The sequence below is a fragment of the Schistocerca serialis genome, chromosome 11 (assembly GCF_023864345.2).
Source record: "Schistocerca serialis cubense isolate TAMUIC-IGC-003099 chromosome 11, iqSchSeri2.2, whole genome shotgun sequence".
Classification (NCBI taxonomy): domain Eukaryota; kingdom Metazoa; phylum Arthropoda; class Insecta; order Orthoptera; family Acrididae; genus Schistocerca; species Schistocerca serialis.
This window is the reverse complement of record NC_064648.1, coordinates 64,998,895-65,017,539: the sequence shown is the minus strand read 5'-3', so window position 1 is coordinate 65,017,539 and position 18,645 is coordinate 64,998,895. Positions and strand designations below refer to the sequence as shown.

Genomic DNA, 18,645 nt, shown 5'->3' with positions numbered 1-18,645 from the left:
AAACTGAAGAAACTGCAAAAAGGTGGGAATTTAAGGAGATGGGACGTGAATAAACTGAAAGAACCAGAGGTTGTAGAGACTTTCAGGGAGAGCATAAGGGAACAATTGACAGGAATGGGGGAAAGAAATACAGTAGAAGAAAAATGGGTAGCTCTGAGGGATGAAGTAGTGAAGGCAGCAGAGGATCAAGTAGGTTAAAAGACGAGGGCTTCTAGAAATCCTTGGGTAACAGAAGAAATATTGAATTTAATTGATGAAAGGAGAAAATATAAAAATGCAGTATATGAAGCAGGCAAAAAGGAATACAAACGTCTCAAAAATGAGATCGACAGGAAGTGCAAAATGGCTAAGCAGGGACGGCTAGAGGACAAATGTAAGGATGTAGAGGCTTGTCTCACTAGGGGTAAGATAGATACTGCCTACAGGAAAATTAGAGAGACCGTTGGACAGAAGAGACCGACTTGTATGAATATCAAGAGCTCAGATGGCAACCCAGTTCTAAGCAAAGAAGGGAAGGCAGGAAGGTGGAAGGAGTATATAAAGGGTTTATACAAGGGTGATATACTTGAAGGCAATATTATGGAAATGGAAGAGGATGTAGATGAAGATGAAATGGGAGATAAGATACTGCGTGAAGAGTTTGACAGAGCACTGAAAGACCTGAGTCGAAACAAGGCCCCGGGAGTAGATAACATTCCATTAGAACTACTGATGGCCTTGGGAGACCCAGTCATGACAAAACTCTACCATCTGGTGAGCAAGATGTATGAAACAGGCGAAATACCCTCAGACTTCAAGAAGAATATAATAATTCCAATCCCAAAGAAAGCAGATGTTGACAGATGTGAAAATTACCGAACTATCAGATTAATAAGTCACAGCTGCAAAATACTAGCGCGAATTCTTTACAGACGAATGGAAAAACTGGTAGAAGTGGACCTCGGGGAAGATCAGTTTGGATTCCGTAGAAATGTTGGAACACGTGAGGCAATACTAACCTTACGACTTATCTTAGAAGAAAGATTAAGGAAAGGCAAACCTACGTTTCTAGCATTTGTAGACTTAGAGAAAGCTTTCGACAACGTTAACTGGAATACTCTCTTTCAAATTCTGAAGGTGGCAGGGGTAAAATACAGGGAGCGAAAGGCTATTTACAATTTGTACAGAAACCAGATGGCAATTATAAGAGTCAAGGGGCATGAAAGGGAAGCAGTGGTTGGGAAAGGAGTGAGACAGGGTTGTAGCCTCTCCCCGATGTTATTCAATCTGTATATTGAGCAAGCAGTAAAGGAAACAAAAGAAATTTCGGAGTAGGTATTAAAATTCATGGAGAAGAAGTAAAAACTTTGAGGTTCGCCGATGACATTATAATTCTGTCAGAGACAGCAAAGGACTCAGAAGAGCAGTTGCACGGAATGGACAGTGTCTTGAAAGGAGGGTATAAGATGAAGGTCAACAAAAGCAAAACAAGGATAATGGAATGTAGTCAAATTAAATCGGCTGATGCTGAGGGGATTAGATTAGGAAATGAGACACGTAAGGTAGTAAAGGAGTTTTGCTATTTGGGGAGCAAAATAACTGATGATGGTCGAAGTAGAGAGGATATAAAATGTAGATTGGCAATGGCAAGGAAATCGTTTCTGAAGAAAAGAAATTTGTTAGCATCGAGTATAGATTTAAGTGTCAGGAAGTCATTTCTGAAAGTATTTGTATGGAGTGTAGCCATGTATGGAAGTGAAATATGGACGATAACCAGTTTGGACAAGAGGAGAATAGAAGCTTTCGAAATGTGGTGCTACAGAAGAATGCTGAAAATAAGGTGGGTAGATCACATAACTAATGAAGAGGTACTGAATCGGATTGGGGAGAAGAGGAGTTTGTGGCACAACTTGACTAGAAGAAGGGATCGGTTGGTAGGACATGTTTTGAGGCATCAACGGATCACAAATTTAGCATTGGAGGGCAGCGTGGAGGGTAAAAATCGTAGAGGGAGACCAAGAGATCAATACACTAAGAAGATTCAGAAGGATGTAGGTTGCAATAGGTACTGGGAGATGAAGAAGCTTGCACAGGATAGAGTAGGATGGAGAGCTGCATTAAACCAGCCTCAGGACTGAAGAGCACAACAACAACAACAACATGATCACTTAAGTTATTGTTTGCCACCCCTAGTTGGCATTGTGACGTTGTAGTAGTAGTAGCTGTAACCTGAAATGATGCGGAGACAGTTTAGGTCAGGAATATTCAGAACTGGATAACACGGCACTATTAAATTCTGCGAGTCGTATGCATTACTTGCACACGGAATTACTGTTTCAGTATAATTATAGAGTCAAATAAGTACTGCGTATTTTCTGGTGGGAAAGAGTAGTGGTAAACAGTCTTCGCTCCATCAATTTACTGAAACTGATGTTCCACAGAGATAGAATTTCTGGTTTGTGACTAAGTGGAAAACCTCTGAGTCAGACGTCAGTTTCGCAACGGTGGAATATTTTTCTACATTGTTGAAATGGATACAACAGTTAGAGCAATTCCGTGAAAATGTGACCTTGGACCACATAAACTGAGTTTGTTGCAACGAAAACAGTTGATCTTGTGCAATATTTTCTTCCTTGTGCCACTTGAAGAAGGTGACGCCGACAAAGTCGTCTAGGGGGAATGACCATGCCGTATAACAGATAACTTTAATCTCCTCTGGCTTTCAAAGCGGTCTTTACCGCCAGTTTTAGCATTTTACGAACGTCGTTTCTAAGCACAAGTAAAATAAGTAATGCAACGCAGTTTCTGTTATGAAGTAACGTCTTCATCAGTTAGTTTACTTTTATGGTGATCTACGAATAATTGGAGATATCCGATATCAACTTGAAAAGAATTTCCTAGACATGGAAGGAACTACACTACCAGCTATTAAAATTTCTACACCACGAAGATGACGTGCTACAGACGCGGAATTAACCGACAGGAAGAAGATGCTGTGATATTTAAATGATTAGCTTTTCAGAGCATTCACAGAAGGTTGGCGCTGGTCGAGACACCTACAACTTGCTGACACGAGGAAAGTTGTCTACCGATTTCTCATACACAAACAGCAGTTCACCGGCGTTGCCTGGTGAAACGTTGTTGTGATGCCTCGTGTAAGGAGGAGAAATGCGTACCATCGAGTTTCCGACTTTGATAAAGGTCGGATTGTAGCCTATCGCGATTGCGGTTTATCGTATCGAGACATTGCTGCTCGCGTTGGTCGATATCCAATGACTGTTAGCAGAGTATGTTATCGGTGGGTTCAGGAGGGTAATACGGAAACCCGTGCTGGATCCCGACGGCCTCGTATCACTAGTAGTCGAGATGACAGCCATCTTATCCGCACGGCTGTAACGGATCGTGCAGCCACGTCTCGATCCCTGAGTCAACAGATGGGGACCTTTGCAAGACAACAACCATCTGCACGAACAGTTCGACGACGTTTGCAGCAGCATGGACTATCTGCTCACAGACCGTGGCTGCGGTTACCCTTGACGCTGCATCACAGACAGGAGCGCCTGCGATGGTGTACTCGACGATGAACCTGGGTGCGCGATGGCAATACGTCATTTTTTTCGGATTAATCTAGGTTCTGTTTACAGCATCATAATGGCCGCATCCGTGTTTGGCGACATCGCGGTGAACGCACATTGGAAGCGTGTATTCGTCATCCGCATACTGGCGTATCATCTGGCGCGAGTGTATAGGGTGCCATCGGTTACACGTCTCGGTCACCTCTTGTTCGCATTGACGGCACTTTGAACAGTGGACGTTACATTTCATATATGTTACGACCCGTGGCTCTACCCTTCATTCGATCCCTGCGAAACCCTACATTTCAGCAAGATAATGCCCGACCGCATGTTGCAGGTCCTGTACGGGCCTTTCTGGATACAGAAAATGTTCGACTGCTGCCCTGGCCAGCACATTCTCCAGATCTCCCACCAATTGAAAACGTCTGGCCAATGGTGGCCGACCAACTGGCTCTTCACAATACGACAGTCACTACTCGTGATGAACTGTGGTATCGTGTCGAAGCTGCATGGGCAGCTGTACCTGTACACGCCATCCAAGCTCTGTTTGACTCAATGCCCAGGCGTATCAAGGCCATTATTACGACCAGAGGTGGTTGTTCTGGGTACTGATTTTTGAGGATCTGTGGACCCAAATTGCGTGAAAATGTAATCATATGTCAGTTCTAGTATAATATAGTTGCCCAATGAATACCCGTTTATCATCTGCATTTCCTTTCGCTGTAGCAATTTTAATGGAGAGTAGTGTAAATAGCTACTTGTTACGATCCACTTGCCGCAGAACGCTGCAACTATTTGCTGTGCACTAAATAGAGGGTGCGGCGGGAGAACTTCCTTATTTAAAAAAATCGTAAATAAGGCAGTACTAGAGACATCAGTTTAATGGTTTTTCTTTTACAAAGAGTAACATCTACGTTTTGGAAATGATATCTTGAAGGTGGCCTCCGTTCTGCTCAATCCCTTTGGAGAGTGTAAATCGCAAGTTTCGGTCCACTTTTTGCAACATGTCTCTGTCGATATTGGCAATGGCAACACGAGTGTAGTTCCGAAGCTCAGCCGGGGTCTGCAGACGACTGCTATACACCAAGGATTTGAGACAGCCCCATAAGAAAAAGTCGCACGGCGCTAAATCTGACGAGCGCGCTGGCAGCAGGAGATCGCCCCTCAAAGAGATGAGGCGACCGGGGAAGTGTTCGCGCAACACGGTCATCGATGTTCGTGCCGTGCGAGATGTGGCGCCATCTTATTGGAACCAGACATCACCCACATCGATTTCTTCAGTTCTGGAAGAAAAAACTGTTCAGTCACCTGAACATAACGGTTATCGTTGTGAAATTTCCTGTCAGATTAAAACTGTGTGACTGCCCGAGACTCGAACTCGGGACCTTTGCCTTTCGCGGCCAAATGCTCTAACAACTGAGCTACCCAAGCACGACTCACGCCCCGTCCTCACAGCTTTGCTTCCGCCAGTACCTCGTCTCCTACCTTCCAAACTTTACAGAAGCTCTCCTGCGAACCTTGCAGAACTAGCATTCCTGAAATAAAGGATATTGCGTAGACATGGCTTAGCCACAGCCTGGGGAATGTTTCCAGAATGAGATTTTCAGTCTGCAGCGGAGTGTGCGCTGATATGAAACTTCCTGGCAGATTAAAACTGTGTCCCGGACCGAGACTCGAACTCGGGACCTTTACCTTTTGCGGGCAAGTGCTCTACCAACTGAGCTACCCAAGCACGACGCACGCCCCGCCCTCACAGCTTCAATACCGCCAGTACCTCGTCTCCCACCTTCCAAACTTTGCAGAAGCTCTCCTGCGAATCTGCCAGGAAGTTTCATTATCAGCGCACACTCCGCTGCAGAGTGAAAATCTCATTCTGTTTCCTGAATGCGCGCTGAGCTCTGATGACAGGACGTCCACTCGAAAAGTAGGCCGCAACGGCGAACGCGCTCTCCTCTCTTGCCCACTGCATCATCGCTACTAAACTAACCTTAAAAAAAATGTTTAGGTTCACACTGAAACCCACTCAACAATGAGAAACGGCCGCTGTGTGCCGCGCGTTTCAAATAAGGAAGCTCCCGCGCCGCATCCTGTACTTACCTGTTTCTGGGCAACTGCTTCTAAAAATGAACAAGAACCATTACGCACGCGTGTGGCAGCAGTAGAACGAAGAAGTTAATAGCGACAACGACACTATTAACCGAAATATTTGGTAACTTCATACTCTGCAATGGTATTCCTCGATGCAAGAAATTTCTTCAAATAGTGAAAATTTCGTAATGGCTTCGAACCGAGCCTAGGATGGTGAAAAGCTTCTTTACATCCTGCTAACACGAGACTGTCATAATTTCCGTGTCAGAAGCCTGATGACATAACCAGTTAATAGAGAACTGAATTTTTTTTAGCGTGTATGATTTGTAAGTAATGCGCATCATACGTTACGACACAATCATGAATCTAGCCAGTGTGGGTTTCAGTTGTCTCGCATGCCCTCATAGTTTTTTTGTTGCGGGGTATGGTTTCGATTCCAACTTCTGTCATGTATTTTAAACACAACCGAAGAGATCTCCTTCACGTCTAGTAACGTCTAGTTGCACCTTCGTTCAGGACCCGCATTATAAACATAATATCGCTTCGCTACCATGTGAGGGACAGCTGGTTTAGGTTGGGCCATAGCAGAGGCACAAGTTGCAGCGAACAGAAACTCTGTCGCCAGTGAGCTTCCTTACACCAGAAACTTTATTGTATTTAATGGGCCAGTGGTCATTTCAGGTTGTAATGGTACTTGAATTACGCAACCATTACGGCACCTCACCTGAACCTCTCGATACCAGCAATATTCTACTGTGTTTCTGTAAAGTAGTTAACATATTTCTGAGACAACATTCAGATTTGATTTCATTTTTGATACATCGATATGTTTATATTGCAATGATTTTATTCTTATATGTATTCTTTCTTTTGTCACAATGATCTTTGTCGTACTTGTAACTCTGATTTTTGGGCGCGTAAGTAGTTAGAGAGTCCGACCTTGGAAAAGTCAATTCTTGGACGTCATGTTCGAAAGACGCATATTGTATTCTGCTTATAAAATGTGAACTTTAACAGTGAGGAAGATGTTTTCAAGTATGTTTTGTATTGTGAAGTGATGTTGTGTGTGTTACGTGATATTGCAACAAAAGCAATAAAAAAGAATTCTTAAACTTAAATTCGGAGTGCTGATTATTTTTTTACATTGTGCTAACTTTGAAAGGTTTAATCTTCAAGAATGGTTTGTGAAACACATCTACAAAACTTTTGAATATAGCAGAATAAAACCTAGGCCTCTTTGCATCCGAGCTTGGAATCATCACCACCTAGATTTTCGACGATTGAGCCATGAATTTACAACGAGACCAGCGTGGCAAACACGAAAAGAGTGCCTAGTTTATTCATTATTACATGAAATGACTTTATTAACTGTGCTCTAATGACACCTGCCACATAATAACTTTGTTTTTACTCGATAATGCAGTATTTAGCAGCGAGAGCAACACCACAATCATTATTAAATTTTGACCTTTGTTGTGGTAGGGTTGTTAGAAGCTCACAGGTCTCTGTTTTATTTGAACTTGAGTCGTTGCGAAATTTGACGCTGGACTGCGATTCGAATTCGAATCTCCTCATTTGTGGTGTCTGACCGACACTGAGCGATATAGTTCGACCATTTCGTTGTTTTCCCCAAGGTTGCAAACTACCTTAGGTCTCGTCGAAAGGCACATACACGTTGTGATCAAAAGTATCCGGACACCCCCAGAAACCGAGTTTTTCATATTAGGTGCTTTATGCCGCCACCTACTGCCAGTTACTCCATATCAGCGCCCTCAGTAGCCATTAGAGATCGTGAGAGAACAGAAAGGGGCCCCCCACGGAACTCACGGGCTTCGAACGTGGTCAGGAGATTGGGTGTCACTTCTGTCATACGCGTGATTTCCACACTCTTAAACATTCCTACGTCGACTGTTTCCGATGTGATAGTGAAGTGAAAACGTGAAGGGACATGTACAGCACAAAATCGTAGAGGCCGACCTCGTCTGTTGACTGACAGAGACCACCGACAGTTGAAGTGGGTCGTAGTGTGTAATAGGCAGAAATCTATCCAGACCATCTCACAGGAATTCCAAACGGCATCATGAACCACTGCAAGTACTATGACAGGCGGGAGGTTAGAAAACTTGGATTTCATGGTCGAGCGGCTGCTCATACGCCACACTTCACATCAGTAAATGCCAAACGATGCCTCGCCTGGTGCAAGCAGCGTAAACGTTGGTCGACTGAACAGTGGAAAAACGTTGTGTGGAGTGACGAATCACGGTACAAAATGTGGTGATCCGATGGCAGGGTGTGGGTGTGGCGAATGCGCAGTGACCGTCATCTACCAGCGTGAGTAGTGCCAACAGTAAAATATGAAGGCGGTGGTGTTATGGCGTGGTCGTGTTTTCCATCGAGGGGACTTGCACCCATTGTTGTTTCGCGTGGCACTATCACAGAACAGGCCTGCATTGATGTTTTAACCGCCTTCTTGCCTACCATTGTTGAAGAGCAATTTGGGGATGGCGATTGCATCTTTCAACACGATCGAGCACTTGTTCACAATTCACGGCCGATGGCGGGGTGGTTACATGACAATATCAACCCTGTAATGGACAGTGCTGTACAGAGTCCTGACCTGAACCTTGTTGTTGTTGCTGTTGACGTTCGTGGTGATCGTATGCCTGATCCGTTCACTGCCGCCGCCTACCATCGTGGTATGAGGTCTGATGATGCTCAGTAAATGACCAAAACCTGTTGTTGTTGTTGTGGTCTTCAGTCCTGAGACTGGTTTGATACAGCTCTCCATGCTACTCTATCCTGTGCAAGCTTCTTCATCTCCCAGTACCTACTGCAACGTACATCCTTCTGAATCTGTTTAGCGTATTCATCTCTTGGTCTCCCTCTACGATTTTACCCTCCACGCTGTCCTCCAATACTAAATTGGTGATCCCTCGATGTCTCAGAACATGTCCTACCAACCGATCCCTTCTTCTAGTCAAGTTGTGCCACAAGCTCCTCTTCTCCCCACTTCTATTCAATACCTCCTCATTAATTATGTGATCTACCCATCTAATCTTCAGCATTCTTCTGCAGCACCACATTTCAAAAGCTTCTATTCTCTTCTTGTCCAAACTATTTATCGTCCACGTTTCACTTCCATACACGGCTACACTCCATACAAATACTTTCAGAAACGACTTCCTGACACTTAAATCGATTCTCGATGTTAACAAATTTCTCTTCTTCAGAAAAGCTTTCCTTGCCATTGCCAGTCTACATTTTATATCCTCTCTACTTCGACCATCATCAATTATTTCGCTGCCCAAATAGCAAAACTCCTTTACTACTTTAAGTGTCTCATTTCCTAATCTAATTCCCTCAGCATCACCCGACTTAATTCGACTACATTCCATTATCCTCGTTTTGCTTTTGTTGATGTTCATCTTATACCCTTCTTTCATGACACTGTCCATTCCGTTCAACTGCTTTTCCAAATCCTTTGCTGTCTCTGGCAGAATTACAATGTCATCAACGAACCTCAAAGTTTTTATTTCTTCACCATGAATTTTAATACCTACTCCGAATTTTTCTTTTGTTTCCTTCACTGCTTGATCAATATACAGATTGAATAACATCGGGGATAGGCTACAACCCTGTCTCACTCCCTTCCCAACCACTGCTTCCCTTTCATGCCCCTCAACTCTTATAACTAAATTGGTTCAAATGGCTCTGAGCACTATGGGACTTAACATCTATGGTCATCAGTCCCCTAGAACTTAGAACTACTTAAACCTAACTAACCTAAGGACAGCACACAACACCCAGCCATCACGAGGCAGACAAAATCCCTGACCCCGCCGGGAATCGAACCCGGGAACCCGGGCTGGGAAGCGAGAACGCTACCGCACTCTTATAACTGCCATCTGGTTTCTGTACAAATTGTAAATAGCCTTTCGCTCCCTGTATTTTATCCCTGCCACCTTCAGAATTGGAGGGCAGCGTGGAGGGTAAAAATCGTAGAGGGAGACCAAGAGATGAATACACCAAGCAGATTCAGAAGGATGTAGGTTGCAGTAGGTACTGGGAGATGAAGAAGCTTGCACAGTATAAAGTAGCATGGAGAGCTGCATCAAACCAGTCTCAGGACTGAAGACCACAACAACAACAACAACAACCTTCAGAATTTGAAAGAGAGTATTCCAGTCAACATTGTCAAAAGCTTTCTCTAAGTCTACAAATGCTAGAACCTGAATCTTATGGAACACTTTTGGGATGTTTTGGAACGCCGACTTCGTGTCAGGCCTTCGATACCTCTCCTCAGTGCAGCTCTCCGTGAAGAATGGGCTGCCATTTCGCAAGAAACCTTCCAGCACCTCACTGAACGTATCTCTGCGAGAGTGGAATTTGTTATCACGGCTAAGGGTTACCGAAGGTAGGCACCACGAACTTTTAAGTCATTTTCAGCAAGTGTCCGGATATTTTTGATCACATACTGTATGTGGGTTCGAATCCTGGTCCAGAACAAAACTATTCATGGTTTCATTTCAAGCCCTAGTATATACACACCGAACTACTGGTGATAAATAATTTTCATTTTTAATGTCTCTTCATGTCTTGTCAGCAACAACGAAAGGTGCCGTAATTTCTCGTCAACCATGCACGCACCTCACTACTGGTGTGCAAACAATTCCTGGGTAGAAAAAGACGGCGGTAGGTACTGGGCACGATCCTCGGTCAGGAAAAAAATTATATCCTCATTTCAAATTCGAATATCTCGCTGCTGGTGAAAAAATTCGATGTCTAACATCTGATTTTACTTCGTTAACAATCTGATTGCTTGCTGGGTTCGAGTCTGTGTCACAAAACTTCATCTTAAACACGTGCAGACTTTACTACTTGAAATTATATGAAACGTTATTCGTGGTTAGTTAACAGGGAGATGGGAGTCTCGACAGTATTCCAGCCAGAGTACTATATTTCAAGTTTACATTTGCCAACTGTTACAGGTGGAAACTTCGATATTTCGCGACTCTTTATGCCTGCTCACCGATGACGAAAGTTGCAGTCAGCGAGTCTCGTTCAGCACGAAAGTTTTCCTTAGTTACAGTGGCTAAAGCCGATTGGTTGCAATCCAGATCCAGAACAAATAAGGACGTCATGTCGTTGGGACTAATACTTGTTCAATCATGAGTACAGAGAAATTAGTGCTGGCACTATGTCAATTTTGAGGTTTCTAGAGAGCGCTTGATGCCGTTAGTACACTGCTTTTAACTGGTTAGTTCAACAATCACTTTATGACAAACCACTCATATCAGGAACGACTTTTCACAAATGGGGGGAAAACCATTAAAAGAGCAAAAATACTTCGAATTAGCAGAGAACTTTACTAGTCGAGACATTATCTCAAAATATCTTGTTCGTAAAAATGTTTAACTTTGCCGAAAGATTGCTGTAATGATATATGTGATTCGATTTCTAATGAGTGTGGTAGTGACTTTGAAATGTCACTGTAGCCCGCATCTCGTGGTCGTGCGGTAGCGTTCTCGCTTCCCATGCCCAGGTTCCCGGGTTCGATTCCCGGCGGGGTCAGGGATTTTCTCTGCCTCGTGATGGCTGGGTGTTGTGTGATGTCCTTAGGTTAGTTAGGTTTAAGTAGTTCTAAGTTCTAGGGGACTGATGACCATAGATGTTAAGTCCCATAGTGCTCAGAGCCATTTGAACCATTTTGAAATGTCACTGTAACAAAATTGAGTTTACATGTGTTAAGGACTGTCTGATTTCTAATGATGCGTTTCCTAGAATTTGCATCTGGACTGATTGCTTTAATCCTTGTGATGTCTTGAGGTAGCAATTTTGGAAAGTCAAACGACTGTACTGCAATGATATTAGAGGACCCGCAAGACAGTTACGTTGTGCGGGTTGCATACAAATCAGGCGAAACGCAATTCAGGTTATTCATATAGTTTTGTGGATGGCAGTACGCTAAAATTAAGATGTAAAGTGATTCATGTTGTGCATATTGTATTATAGCTAGGTCTGATGTGACTTGGATAAAAACTGAAACCAGAGTAATATACAAATCTAAACTTTTAACTAACAATTTTGCAAATATTTTCCACGCTCATGTTTGTGCATTACTCACTCCAAAGCAGTTAAGTATGATGGGGCTACATTAATCTACGAATACGTGTGTTAGGAGTGTAGTACTGTTCAACAGAGGCCTTCGCGGAAGTTGCAAAAACTGATCGTGAACCGTGTCGGGCGCTGTACATCTGCAACAGACCAAGTAATTAAACACGAATTCGAAGCAAAATTTGTTAATTTGACCGGTACCACACTCTCACACGAAGATTTATGAGTGCTTAACAGAGGCTTAAACTGTGGTGTCACCGCCAGACACCACACTTGCTAGGTGGTAGCTTAAATCGGCCGCGGTCCATTTAGTACATGTCGGACCCGTGTGTCGCCACTGTGTGATCGCAGACCGAGCGCCACCACAAGGCAGGTCTCGAGATACGGGATAGCACTCGCCCCAGTTGTACGACGACTTTGCTAGCGACTACACTGACGAAGCCTTTCTCTCATTTGCCGAGAGACAGAATAGCCTTCAGCTAAGTCCATGGCTACGACCTAGCAAGGCGCCATTAGCCTTACATAGTTTGATAGTGATCGTATGAAATGTCTCATCAAGAACGTTGTATTCACAACAAGGATAAATAAAAGTTAAGTATTCGAGGAGCTGCATACTTTTCTTATTAGCATTCAATACTTATCCTGTTCCAGAATTCACGCCCGTCTGCGTTAGATAGTGTGCATTTCGGCTTCCTCTATCTACAAGGTGTTGGCACATTTGCCAACACATCATAAACTTTAACTTGCCACGAAACTTTATTTATGAGTTACTTAAAGAAATTATTTCATAGATTAAAAGTGGCTGCAAGGTGCTAAAGTTGTCTAAATCTGTACAGGCGAATATATCAATAAAAATATATATCCTGGCGGAGGTTCGAGTCCTCCCTCGGGCATGGGTGAGTGTGTTTGTTTGTCCTTAGGATAATTTAGGTTAAGTAGTGTGTAAGCTTATGGACTGATGACCTTAGCAGTTAAGTCCCATAAGATTTCACACACATTTGAACATTTTTTTGAAAAACATATAATTCGCTTGCACTTTCTCGTAATAAAAATGGACCTTTGAAGTGCCTGTGTAACACGGTACAGAAATTAAAGTAAAAACTGGTAAAAAATAAGATGTCGCTACGAAGGCTGACTAGAGTTCCCCAGTTGTTCTCGTTAACGATGCCTATACATTTTTAAAACAGAAATATATTTTGAAGACAATGAAATAGTACAGGTAAATAGTCACTTGCGCCTTTTGCTAATGTTATCAGGAATGCTATTAACAATTCTACTATGCTTCCAGATACTAAATGGAGGAAGAAAAAGTCACTGATGATCTAACAATGCCACTTTTACGAGCACGAAGCTCCGTAAAGAAAACCATCATATTCGTCCTGTAGATAGCGCTTGTAAAAGTCCAAAATACTCTGTAAATATCTTTTGTCAAGCAAAAATTAAAGAGTTTTGTACCTTCCAAAAACTGTTCAGTGTCAAAAATAGCTCCGAGATGGCACAGTTTTACAAAATACAGTCTTGCCTGAAAATGAACGTCTTGCATCCTTCGATGTTAAGAATCTTTATACGAATGTGCCAATTTATGAAACATTAGAGGTTATTTATAACAATTTCATTGTTTTTGAATGTCAACATCTTTACGCCAGTGACTGTTATAGGTTTTTATTACAATATTGTAATTTCGGCCTTAGGCCATTATCAAGTGCTGATAATGCCCTAAGGCCGAAACTGCAATCGCATAATAAAAATCTATAACAGTCACTGGCGTAAAGATGATGTCCAAACAGTTTTGTATGACTGTGAATCCCAACTACAACAATTATAATTTCATTGTTTGGAAAAATAGACCCTACATATATGCTGCTGAGTTAATGAAGTCACTTGATATATCCTTATCTTTTAATAACTTTACCCCTAATAAGAAAATTTGTCAGCAAAAAATAGTCTTGTAATGGGTTCAAGTCTCTCAGGAATCCGTTCAAAAATTTTTATAAATTTTCTAGAGAGCAAATTGTTTGATACATACGCCACAGCATGAGAATAGATTACAGTGTAAAGCAGAAACGTCGACCACGTTTTCATAATCTTGTCTGGTGATGAAAATGACGTTCAGGACCTAACGAATATTTCCAATTCTTTACATAGAAATATAGAATTAACTCATGAAATCGAAGTAATGGATTCAATAAAATTTTGTGGACTTACAAATCACCAGAACAGGACATACTGTTAAATTGAAACATATCGTAAGCCAACAGCTACGATTTTGATTACATCGCAAGAGTCATGTCACCTACCAACTCAAAAGTATGTTTATTTTACTTGAAGGTTTTATCGGCTAGCTGAGTTAGGCTGCTCAAAAGATATGATTGAGGAGGAAACTGACGTGGTGCTTCAAGTCGGAATATCTAACGGCGTCACAGCGGCGGCAGTCAGGAGAATTGAATGAAAGATATTTGACAGATTAGAAAAGAATGAAGTGGTTAACAAGGAGGCGGAAAAGTATGTTTCGTTGTCATACTATGAGTCCATGTGAGATAGGATAGCAGATGTCTTCCGCAAATATAATAATGCAGTGGGATATCAAACGAATAATAAACTGGGTAAATTGCTGCGACAACTCAGAACCACCACCTAATAAATTCTGTATTACTGGTATCTATAAAATTTTCTGCGGTTCATGTGGGAAATATTACATCTAGCAAACTGGAAGGGAGTTTCAAATTAGATTTCATGAACATGGATATGTAATTAATCAGAGAGCGCTGCAATTCCATTTAAAGGAGAACTATCAGTTTAAAAATACTGAATATGAGCTGTCCAGTTTGCATTTTAGTAATAAGTATTGGATATTTTTGAAAAAATTGAAATGTATATGGGTAATCAGTTAGAGTGAGAATTTATAAAAAATGAGCAGATATCAAGCATTAGTAGGTGGTTCTTTGAGTTTTCAATGATTTTCTTGCGAATAGGAAAAAGCAATGAAAACCCATCCAGATTATTTCGTTTAGGTTTCACTATATTTATGGAATTTTAATGTCGACATATAAGTTTATTAGTGAACGGTCTTTCAGAAGTTTTACTGTAAATATAAAGCTGGCATGTAGTAATACATTTGTTCTACGAAATCTGAATTGTTGTGTTGTACTTTATTGTTGACTTTCTTACATAACTGTGATGGTAAATTTGAAATAATTTTAATTATATTTGCCTTATTTAAAAATAATTATTTCAATTAACTTTGCATCAGATGTGATACCCTCTACTGCAATCACGAGCAAATCACATAATTTGGTTCTGTATGACGTTGTTGTTAATAGAATACTGCTTTTTACAACTGACGTTTGTGCACACAAGTGCTGGCTGAACTTTTGCTCTTTTGTATTAATGTTCCCTTTTTTAACATGCATCAGAAGTGCTATCCGCTAGCGATAAGGGTTTACATTATGGCTCCATTAGCGGTACCTCAACATTGCAACTGTAATCAGCTGCTGTTAGGTCTACTCTTTGTACACAATGACAAATGTTTTGCTAGACTTTTGTACTGAAGTTATTCAACGTCCCTGTCAATGCTTGTAATGATCTTAAATGGCGTGTATTTAAGTTGTATACAATTAATTTCATTTGAGGTTCATATAATGTCATTTCTTTGATTGCGCTGCCTTGTATGATATCATTATTTGCACTTGTCTTTATTATTTGTCACAATGTCACCTGATGATGGGCTACACCCGAAATGCGTTTGATGACAATGGATTCCGTACCATATCGATATGTATTACGTAGGCCACTTATCAGCATTTTTATAGTCAGCTTTTATTGTTTTTAACGAGTTCTCCTGCCGGATTCTGCAATTATTTTAACCCAAAAAATTAAGCCTACGTGAGGTGATCACAATGTCTCCCCCCTTTGTAGAAATGTGACTTTGCACAATGAATGGCATGTTCGACACTTTCAGGTTGCATACCCTACTTACACTTCAACATGTCTTTAAAAAGTATGTTCCAAGTGACAGTCAAAAATAATTAACGGAAATTTATATTTTTTTAAAACATTTTGCGGTGCTCACAAAGTACCCTCATGGTTCTTTGGAAATACACTTTACTGAAAATACGTTGGCACTGCTAGGGTTTAGATTTCCAGCTGCTGGCGTATATTATCAAGTCCTCTAATTCAGTGCAGCTTTATCTCAGCAGCTACTATTGTTTTTGAAGGAGCACTGTCAGTTTGGGATGCCTCAGGGAATACGTGATGGTAAGCAAAACAAATGATTTTCATGTAATATTTATGCATTTCTTTATGTATGTAGCACAAAAATGCCGCTATGAGTCAAAGGAACTCATTTAAAAATTATAAGTAGAAAGACTACAAATGGGTGTAGTGCAAATCATCTAGTAAATACAGTAACAAATAAACCGTTAGTTTAAGGCCGAATTGAAGCACGTGAAGGTTTTGTTCAAGCAGAGAGGGCAGTCAGAGGTGGCCAAGCGTATAGTTTGTATACAAGTTGTATCCTAATTAGTAGCGAAATTTATGTGTCTTGCCCTCAGATGCTTATTTATGATTCTCTGGTTCAAAATTTCGTTGCAATGGCAAATGCAAATGACTCTAAGCACTATGGGACTTAACATCTGAGGTCATCGGACCACGAGACATAGAACAGCTTAAACCTAACTAACCTAAGGACATCACACACATCCATGCCCGAGGCAGGATTCGAACCTGCGACCGTAGCAGCTGCGTGGTTCCGGACGGAAGCGCCTAGAACCGCTCGGCCACTCCGGCCGGCAACGCCAGCAGAAACGAGCAAGAATTGGCACGGCATTGCTGTTACAATGTGGCGTGGCTTGTTGGATGGCACGTGTGTACGTGCAATGTGCGATACTTGCCGCATATAGTCTGTATGGTAGTTTCTCCGTCGTCAGGCATCAATTGTTTTACAGAATGCCAACCATCCCCAGGCTGGAAGTCTTTACGAAGTGCAGCGTGAGTCAAGTACAATGCTCCATTTGATTTAAAAGATTAAAAATGGAAGAAGCCACAAGAAACTTGTGACAATGATATGAGGAGAAAACTCGTAACAATTCACTCATACTTACAATAAAAATAGGAAACAGCCGATCTGCTGCATGTGTCTAATTAACAAACCTTTGTCTCCTTGTAGCCCTTGAAAACGGACAAATTAACACGAAAAATAGAATTCTCCACTCTCCGTTTTCATCCTTTACCACTGACTACTGGTAATGCCCAATGGTCCGCGATTACAACATGATTTTTGAGGAGAGTTTGGAAAAAATAAGAACCAATAAGAGAACACTGGTGATTTTTTTTGTATTGCAGTATTCAATCACGTATCAGTTTTCGAGAAAAGCAGCGAGTGGTGGATCGACTAAGTCTTCTTTTATTAACCTGTTTAATTGAATATTTTGAGTCTAGAATGAGATTTTCACTCTGCAGCGGAGTGTGCGCTGATATGAAACTTCCTGGCAGATTAAAACTATGTGCCAGACCGAGACTCGAACTCGGGACCTTTGCCCGCGAAAGGAAAATGTCCCGAGTTTGAGTCTCGATCCGGCACGCAGTTTTAATCTGCCAGGAAGTTTTGTTTTGATTTGGTGTGTCTTAAAAATGAGCGAGTATGAATTCTTCAAACTGTTTGATTTCTAAATTTACTACGTTAGGAAATAATAAGACTAAAGAACCGAAAATCATTTCAGAAACCGGTTATTTTGAGCGGTTTTAACAGTCCAGTTAAACTGGAGTTGAAAAAAACCGATATAACTGAATACCGGTTATTTCAGCGATAAGCGCCAGCCCTATTGCATGTGTAACTCCCTGGTTCGATGTAATAAGTACAAGAAATAAATAAAAAGTTTCTTGTGCGTGATAGGTGATTCACGACTGCAGTGGCGGTGTTTACCTGCTGAGAAGAGGTGGCACGAAGCGACGAAGAGCAGCGCGAGAAGCAGCACAGTCCGTAGCCCCGCCATGTCCGCTGGTCTCTGCTCCCTCGACACACTGGCTGGCTAGTGAGCCTAACCGCTCAGCGCACTCTTATTGGCTGCTGCGGACGCTTGGAGGCCATTGGTCGGTCTGATAATTCCCTCTCTGACGTCACCTGCCTGGCCGCTCTCCCGCGTGCAGACTCAATTGTAAGATTGCTAGACGCTCGTCACACAGCTACATGCTGTTGTTGCGGTCTTCAGTCCCAAATACTGGTTTGACGCAGCTCTCTGCGCTAGTCCATCCTGGGCAACACTCTTCGTCTTGGCATAACTACTGCAGCTTACAGCTGTACATAGGGTGACCAGATGCAGTTGTTTAAAAAGGAGGACAAGCAGCTTCAAAAAGGAGGACAAAGGAAAAAAAAGAGGACACATCACACATGTGAACTGCAGATGAAGATACCACCCGTCACGTGTGGACAAGTCACGTGACTGCCGGAAATTACCGGTAAAACTAGTAGTTAATTGATGACTAACTGAAAACCTCAGCTGCCGACAGGTGTTGTTGTGTGTGTGTGAAATGTTATGGGACTTAACTGCTAAGGTCATCAGTCCCTAAGCTTACACACTACTTAACCTATATTATCCTAAGGACAAACACACACACCCATGCCCGAGGGAGGACTCGAACCTCCGCCGGGACCAGCCGCACAGTCCACGACTGCAGCGCCTTTAGACCACACGGCTAATCGCGCGCGGCAGGTGTTGTTGATATACTTCGATGTGGACAGCTGGAAATGTGTGCCCCGACCGGGACTCAAACCCAGGACCTCCTGCTTACATCGCAGACGCTATATCCATCTCAGCCACCGAGGATACAGATGAACAGCGCGACTGCAGGGACTTATCCCTTGCACGCTTTCCGTGAGACTCACATTCCCAAC

At 42.2% G+C, this 18,645-nt stretch overlaps 1 long non-coding RNA gene across 1 annotated transcript in view; it reads right to left on the bottom strand.

Annotated features, from left to right (window-relative positions):
• Positions 1 to 18,303, bottom strand: part of LOC126427265 (uncharacterized) — an 82,941-nt gene extending 64,638 nt beyond the window's left edge. Inside the window, exon 1 of the long non-coding RNA XR_007576615.1 lies at positions 17,677 to 18,303. This is a non-coding gene — a long non-coding RNA (uncharacterized LOC126427265). The remainder of the gene's footprint in view (positions 1 to 17,676) is intronic.
• Between the last annotated feature and the right edge of the window lie 342 nt (positions 18,304 to 18,645).